Source organism: Arvicanthis niloticus, chromosome 2, assembly GCF_011762505.2.
Source record: "Arvicanthis niloticus isolate mArvNil1 chromosome 2, mArvNil1.pat.X, whole genome shotgun sequence".
Classification (NCBI taxonomy): domain Eukaryota; kingdom Metazoa; phylum Chordata; class Mammalia; order Rodentia; family Muridae; genus Arvicanthis; species Arvicanthis niloticus.
In genome coordinates, this window is record NC_047659.1 from 59,147,317 (window position 1) to 59,155,597 (window position 8,281).

The 8,281-nt window shown below is 34.9% G+C and overlaps 1 protein-coding gene across 2 annotated transcripts in view; it reads right to left on the reverse strand.

The window, feature by feature from the left end:
- Calcrl (calcitonin receptor like receptor) overlaps window positions 1–8,034 on the reverse strand; it is an 87,006-nt gene extending 78,972 nt beyond the window's left edge. Inside the window, exon 1 of one of the 2 annotated variants that reach the window (XM_034496375.2) lies at window positions 7,619–8,034. The gene's annotated coding sequence lies outside the window, so the exon portion shown is untranslated. The remainder of the gene's footprint in view (window positions 1–7,618) is intronic. The other variant, XM_034496374.2, reaches the window with a different exon arrangement.
- Window positions 8,035–8,281: the final 247 nt, after the last annotated feature.

The following is an 8,281-nucleotide window of genomic DNA, read 5'->3' on the forward strand; positions in this document are numbered from 1 at the left end:
TAATGGAGTAAGGCTTTGTCGGGAGCCAACAGCTGGCAAGTTTGCCAGTTTCAACAATAATTCTGCCAGTTCAGCCATTGTTTGGCCTCTTGTGGAAAGGCTTCAACACTTTGTCAAAATACTGGGCTCCGTTCTCATTTAACTAGTTGGAAGGGCCATTCCTTGGAATTCAAGTGAAACCTGAACACCAAACTCATCACAGAAAGCATCTTCACCAGTTTATTTTCCCTCACAAAGACAGTGTAGGGATAAATGTTAGATTAACCTAAGAATAATAAAGGTAGTCATTGGTTTCTGGACATTTTTCTTTTTAAATATATGCAGAAATTCTAACACGTTCAGAATTGAAGCTCCAGCATCTAAAACTATGAAGTGAATTTACAGTGTTCTGTGATGTGGAGAGCAGCTCAGAAAATCCATTCATTTAATCCTTCATGGAGCAACTTTAAGGAGCCGTGACATACAGGCATTTCTAGAAGAGTTTTTAAGAACACTAGTGAAATATACATGAGGAAGGAACACGTTAGAGGAATACACAAAATTGAAAGCCATGCATAGCAATGTACATTACAATAAATTGTTTGTTGCAAGGTGCTTGATAGTATAGGAAAAGACCAGTCCATACTACATAGCTGGCAAGCATGAGAGGACAGTAGTAGGCTAAGGATTTAGTTGGTTTAAAGCAGTGACTTGAGCAGAGCTCACACAAAATGTCTACCATCAGTCATACCACAGGGAGGTGAGGGACTTTGACATGTTGATATCTGGGAGGAGAACATTTATGTTCATTAAAAGGAACATACAGAAAGTTAGATGTCATACTTATCTTTCTTAAATTTTTGTTGATTCGTACCAGAGGTCTTGGCATGAAGTCCATTTTCTAGAGCTGAGGAGCGCCACAAAGGGAAGAAGGAACTCTAAGGTCTGTATGCTAAGAATCCTGTGCCCATGGGTAATGAGGAGTAGGGTAGAGCTTTCATAACTAATGTGTTTGCAGAGTGTACAGACCTAGCTGCCCTTCTTCCAAGCATAAACAATCTCTAGACCTCATAAAGCCTTCTGAAGACACACAGCTTTGGGTGCTGTTGGCTATCTCTGAATTAGGAAGAGTCCATTAAAGTAAGTTTTAAAAATGTGCTCAGGTCTGCAACTTCACAAGTTCATGTACTCTGAACGGGTTGGAAAACATGATCTTTAAAATATTGAAGTTCTGAAATTGACTCTTAGCATCCATTTGAAAACTATACATTTAATGGGTATTCTTTTTAAAAGTTGCCAAACTCTAATATAAAACCTGGTAATTATATTATGTGCAATTTGAACTAATGCATATAGTCCTAGAACTAGGTTGGATGGAATATGAGTTTCTAAATATGAAAATACTGATTTTATTTTTAAAAGAAATAGATGCAATTAAAGAGATTAATTTTCTTAAGAATAAAACTTTGCAAACTGACATCAGTAATTTGAAGGGGAAGGCTTTCAAATAAGGTCTGTTCAAATAGTAAGATTTCAACAGTGTTGGAGCCTTCAAATTATCTTAACATTTGTCTCATTTTTAGTTAACTCAATTTCTCATATTATTTTCCTTAGTTATATACTTTCCATATGATTATACTATTCTATATTCCACATTTTAAGTCTTATAATGATTATAATATAGTGATGTGGCATTTAATCATAGTACGTATTACTAAAGAACAAAATTCAATACAAATAAAATATATCAAAATTAACAAAGGGTTGTCAACGTGGTTCTCAACTTAAGAAGGCCTTATCATGTGGAAAGCCCTATGCTAGTTTTAAAGACACCTGGCACAGGGCCTCTGTTCTGGACAACAGCCAAATATCTCGGGTAGAGGTGTGAACTCAGTCTATTCTGATGTCAATAATGGCAAGTTGTCTAAGTGTGGTGCTGTCTAAAATATCAGAGTTTGACATGTCAGGTATTTTTTGTATCCACACATTAATCTGGACAGCTCTGGGCTGTAGATGAAACATGAGAAGGTAACCGCTCTAAAATAAGGAATCTAATGGATTCCACACCGCTCTCATTGCATGTGCCTGTGTTAGGGTATTCTGAACAGCTCCGACCTTTCACACTTCAGCAGTGAAGATTCCTATTTAATTCTACTGTTAATGCCATGCAGGTTCATCCTAATATCTTAAAAGAAATAACTATATAGTCAAATGTGTTATAACAGAGGTGTTCCCTGTGGGATTAAGCCATGATGTGAAGATTAAGAAGGAAGATGTCTGCCTCAAAGTGTGCCACCGTGACAGCAGATTTTAATTTGGATAGCAAAGCAAATGGGGAAACCCCTCTGCAGAGGAGACCCATGCTCCATCAGACAGGAGGGACTAGGAACTCCTTACAAATGCATTTTTTAGAAATGTGTTTCTGTGAATGGCATTCTTCAGCTTTTACTACATTCTCAAGAGGGCCAGAATTCACAAATACTCAAAATCAAACTCTTACAACAAATTATCTTCAAATCTTTCAAAACAAGAATGTGTTTTCCATCTTGTTGTACAGGACTTCTTGAGGGATTTTAATACATAAGAAAACATGTGCTTACCATTAAAAAGTAATTAGAAATATCTATTACAAGACAGTCTAAAAACCTAAATAACCAAAAAGACTTCTAGTTACATAAATTGAGTTTACTGGGTCATCCACAATAACTTTTTTATTTTAAGTTACTATGGATGTTATAGTAGCCACAACTCAAATTTTCTTGACACTCTTGACAGCTATTTGTTTATTAATTTATTTTTATTTTAGACAGCATCTCACCCTCAATTCACACTATTCACTAGAGCCTACTAGTTAGCCCAAGCTGGCCTCTAACCTGGGGCAATCTTCCCAAGATGGACTCTTACCTGGGTAAACCTCCTGCCCCAGCTTCAAGAGTGCTAGAATTACACATACAAACCATCACGCCTTGCTATGTTCTAAGTTAATGTAGACAGGGTAACTAAGATTTGGCTCTGCTGCATGCTACGGGAAAGCAGAATAATAATCTCTTTGAATACTATCGTTGTAAACTATACTTGCTTATGCCCCATAATACAGGTAAGCTATATTCTCATTGCCCACATGTTGGTTTTAAGAATTAGCCTGTGTAGAGATGCACATTATGACTTCAGCTGGATTTCAAGAAAACCAGATGATTTGTGAAATTTCTTGAGCATCTACTTGTATCCAAATATTCTGCTAAACATGATCTGTTCATACTTTCTCACATACTTTGCACTAAACATTACAGAGCAGTGTGGTTATCACTTAAAATTTATAAATGATGGAAAAGAATGAGTAAATGGTAAACTTTAAATTCACATGTGGATGTTGTAGGCTACATGTGGGTACACAAAATAGACGAATGTCTAAAGCAATTAAATTATTTTTCCTTATTTAATAAAGCATATCAGGGTGTGTTTGCAGAGGTTTTTAAAATACAAACTTCATTGAAATTAAGTTCTTGAAGGAGCAAACATGGTCATAGTCATAGTTTCTTTACAGTGTATGCTCTACACAAGTAGCTTCTTTCAGGGTTTTTTTTCAATGGTGTAGTTTAAAGGGAAAAGCATTTCTCTTAAAAATAGGTTTCATCCAAAGACTGCAATTAAATAGTTATAATTTCAATATCATAAGATTATGAAGCAATTGATTAATTTATTATTTGTTTTACTTGTGCTTGTATTGTTTTGGGTGAGCTTAATGTTTTGTCCTTTTAATTGGCTAGCAGGCTAAAAATGTCACATTATTTTATTAAAACCATGTATCAATTTGATTAAATCCTTTACTTTTAAAAACCTCAATACACTATTTTGACCATATTTTCAAACAATATATTAATGTGTTTCATGTTGCATAACACAATGTTTACATAAAGAAGCCAACTGAAAAAAAATGAAAGAAATGTGTTCTGTACAAATATACTTTGTCAGTGGGTGGTAGTAGTTCATGCCTTTAATCCCAGTACTTTGGAGGCAGAGGCGGGTGGATCTCTGTGAGTTCAAAGCCAGCCTGATTTACAGATGAGTTCCTGAACATCCAGGGCTATACAGAGAAACCCTGTCTTGAAAAAAAACAAATTTAACTCTTGACTTATTTTGAATTTTAGAATTTAAATTGAAGATGAGTAACTGGTACCCAGCTGACGAGAGAACAAACATTTCTGTGGGTGGAGTTTTCAAGTCCAGTGTGTAGATGAACTAAACATGTTTTTTTTTTATGAGTGTGTGTGTGGGTGTATGTGTGGGTGTGTGGGGGGGGGTGTGGGGGGTGTATAACTTATCACATGATAATAATTCTAGCAAACTAGGAAATCCTAACTCAGTTAACTTTAGAAATTAAAATTTTTCTTTTCCCTAAAATAACTTATTAATTTAAAAACTGAATTAATTTTAAAAGTATTGAGATTATTTGACTTAAACCAATCACCTGGATTTATTGAGAAATTTCTGCTTTCCTAAGAATTGCAATGGAATACAAAATACCCTTTTGTCAAATAAATATTATGATATTATTATGACTTATATTCACATGTTTTTCATTGTTCCTGAAGCATAAATTCACCAAATTTTACAATTAATTGTATTCCACCTATTCCACCTATTGTTCCAGTTAACATTCAACTATGATCATACATATCCAAAATTATACACAAATTTAAAACAAACAAAAGCACTGAGTTATTTAACATATTGTTTCCACTTCTTTCTCCAGTTACCAAAAATTAAAATGGGCAAACTAAGTACTTGGAGTTTGTGCAACTGCCATTAACGAAAGATTTTAGGCAGGAAGAGAATTTCCATGAGAGCAAATGGAAATGTTTCATAGGAAATGACTGGCAAACCTAGTTAGTATGCAGATCTTACTTGTAGTATCACAAAGTTTTGTCTCTACACAATTGCATCAGAATACTCCTACATACTTAATGAGATTTATAAATAATTTAATACTGTAGTGTACTTCATTGGTTTAAAAAAAAGATTACATTCAAGAAAAAAAATATGTGTGTAGAGTTCATCCACAGACGACTCCAAAACTGCATCCGAAATGTCTGTTCTCACATCAGTTGGGTACCAGTTACTCACCTTCAGTGGTGAGTTCTAAAATTCAAAATAAGTCCGAGTGAAGTTGTACTGCCGTCTTGACCTCCTATCTTCTATTAACACTATTGTAAGATGTAATTTATGTTAAAGCTTTAGAAGTTTTTCTAGATCCCAAACAAAGACAAGGAATTAGCTTCTTGGACTATATTTGTATCCTGGAAAGATGACATCATTGTACCTCTTAAAAGCAGAATTAACTTGACTAGGTTCAATCAAAGTTGCCCATAAAGCATGAAATGCATTTTGTTTAGTGAATTGGTTTTTGATACTCTAAAGGTAATTGTATTAATTTATCTACAAAATTTCAAAACAACTCTGAATAAATAGTTACTATCAAAAAGTAAGCAGAGATAAAACTGATAACATGTTATTATTGTGCTGGCTCCAAATAGCTATCTAAATATATCGAGTTACAAATAGAACATTTTAGGTAAAACGTATTTCAGATCACGTGGGGTCATGACTATTGTAAATTCTGTGCTTTTAATTAACATATTTAGAACTTGCCTAAGACAATACCCATTGATTTTTTTTTTTTTTTTTTGATGCTACAAGGAAATATTGCCTGTAAAGTTAAACTAATGCTGTGGATAAAACCATGGTTTGATTCTCAGACACTGTTTACTCATTTTACTCATTTTACTCATTTTAAAGCCACATTTACTGTAGAATGATATAAATTCTTATTTTAATGTTCTTGTTATTAACTCAGATAATTTTTTACTTAATGACCATCAATATTCATTGCCTGGCATTTTTCTGCTATGACTTTTGGATTGTTTTAAATGATGCTATTAACATAGATGAGGTTATTAAAATAAATTATACAAGATGATTATATGCTTTGGAACATTAATTCAATAAAAATCAGAAGAGTTTGTGAAGTACTAATTTACAATAGTTTATTAATATAATACTTAATTTGAGAAAATAATCTGGCTTAAAATAATGCTTTTTTAATTTCTGTTCCTATATATGACATTGGGTTATTTAATGTGTTGATTTCACTTCTTTCTCCGGTTACCTAATGACTATTTGTAACAAGTCATATCTTAAAAACACCTGGTCCATTTTTACACATCAGGGAACTCAGTGGTATAATCTTTTGAAAAAAATGAAAACATAAATCAGCTACAAAGCTTTTAAAAATTACAAGTGTACAAATTAATGTTTCCATTACATTGAAAAAACATGTGAAAACTGAGCCCCCCCAAAAAAAATCACTGAGGAGTTACTCAGGATGAGTTTGTAATATACTGTTTATTTGCCAGACTACTGGAGACTGAGCTCAGAATGCTAACATTGAAATGCATCTTGTAGTTTATAATGTCACGTAAGTAAGAAAACATAGAATTTAATAAATTATGCTAATAAGCACAATTTGAATCCAAAGCTGATGTCTTACATTACTTTGCAATAATTTGTGAAGCGGCTCTAGCCACCACTTGTTAAGTAGGCACTAGCTCCTTAAATTCTCAGGACAGTCTGTACTGTGGCAAGAGAGCACTGCAGATGCTTTATCTCAGCATCATCATAGAAAATCTAATTTAATTCCTCTGCTTAATGAGCTAATCCACTTGCTTATCGTGTCTCTGTTTATGTATTTATAGACACTCCTTTCACACTCTTCCCCCGCAAGTTTCCAGGATAGTTGAAGTAACACAACTCTAAGCTTAAGAGTTTAAAAATTATGAAGTAATGCAGAAATTACTACATTTTCTAAACCCTGGGCAGTTGAGGAGTTTTTGGTTGGTTGGTTGTTGGTTGGATTGTTTGTTTGTTTTGGTTTGTTTTTTGTTTTATTCTTACCTTATTTGTAAGACACCCATGATCTTAATACATTGGAAACAGTTCAGGGACACCTCCCAAAAACAACCCAAAACAAACAAACAACAACAAAAACAAAGGAAAACCAAAAAGGGATTATTTACACAACTCTAGCAACAAAGAACAATGAAAATTCCATTGGTTCCCTAGTTAGAGATGTAAGTGTCAAAAGAAGAGAAAAGCAAATAGAAGTCCAAGCCGGTGGCTTTTCTTCTTAATCCTGATTTGTGTTCAGCCACACAGGAAGGCTCTGGGACCCTGTGAGTCTTCTGCCATCCTTTCCTTAGAATACTGATTATGTGGAAAATTTAAAGACCCTTCCTGGGGTGCAAATGTTTTCCAGCTGTCAGGACTTGAGCTAGTAGTAGAACTAACTTTAAAGGGCATTGTTTCTGATTAAGGTATTTGTTCAAAAACTTGCCTTATAGCCCATTCATGTCGTTATTAGTTGGTAAATTCAATTTCTAAACTATCACTATAAATACTCTTATGCACTAGTACTAGATTTTGTATGCATTCTGGAATAAGACTCTCTAGTATCTCTATGTAGAATAAATGAAGCGGTTTCAATGTTATTTCAATGCCACTTACTAAAGTCTTGTTAGAAACATTGTCGAACTACCTAAGAATTGTGCTGAGAATACATGTTTCTTTTGAATAATACACTTACCCCCGGCACAGCTCCTAAGGAAATTCTGTGTGAATAGTCTCAGGAGGGAGTTTGATTTTCTGAGATACCGCAGAAGAGTTCCCCGAAGATGAGATGTGGAAGACTCAGAGCTTTGCAATGTGGTCCTGCAGGCAGCGTGAGGTTCAGGCAACAGAGCCTGATGGTCCTAAGGCAGAAGTGCACCGCTGCGAAGAGAGGGCTTGTTCTGGGTAGATGGGGAGTGTTGTCAGATTGTAAGCGATCAGCAGCAGAAGGGAAACATCACAGCTTCCTGTTACATCACCCTGCCCCGCCTGCACTTAGTGTTAGGTTACTTTCTTTCTCAAATAGCTTACCCCAGGAAAGAAGCAGCAACTCCCTTCTCACTCTGACAAGAGCAAGAAGCAGCCTGAACAGACAGAGATCCTCTGCTGTATGAACACATTGTTACCAGCAAAAGCTGGCGGGCTTTCACCTAGACTGAGTTCTGTTAGAACTTGCTGCCTGTGATTTGAAGGCAATCTAAGTGTAAAAGAATCAAAGGAGTTAGGGGTGTGGGTGTGGGTGTGTGTTGAGTTAGAGTTCACAGAACAACCAGGAACAATTTATCAGTCACATCTTTCTCCTTAAAAGTGCATGGAAGTTTGAGCATCTGAATTACTTCGGACTCAATTTTGAGCACTA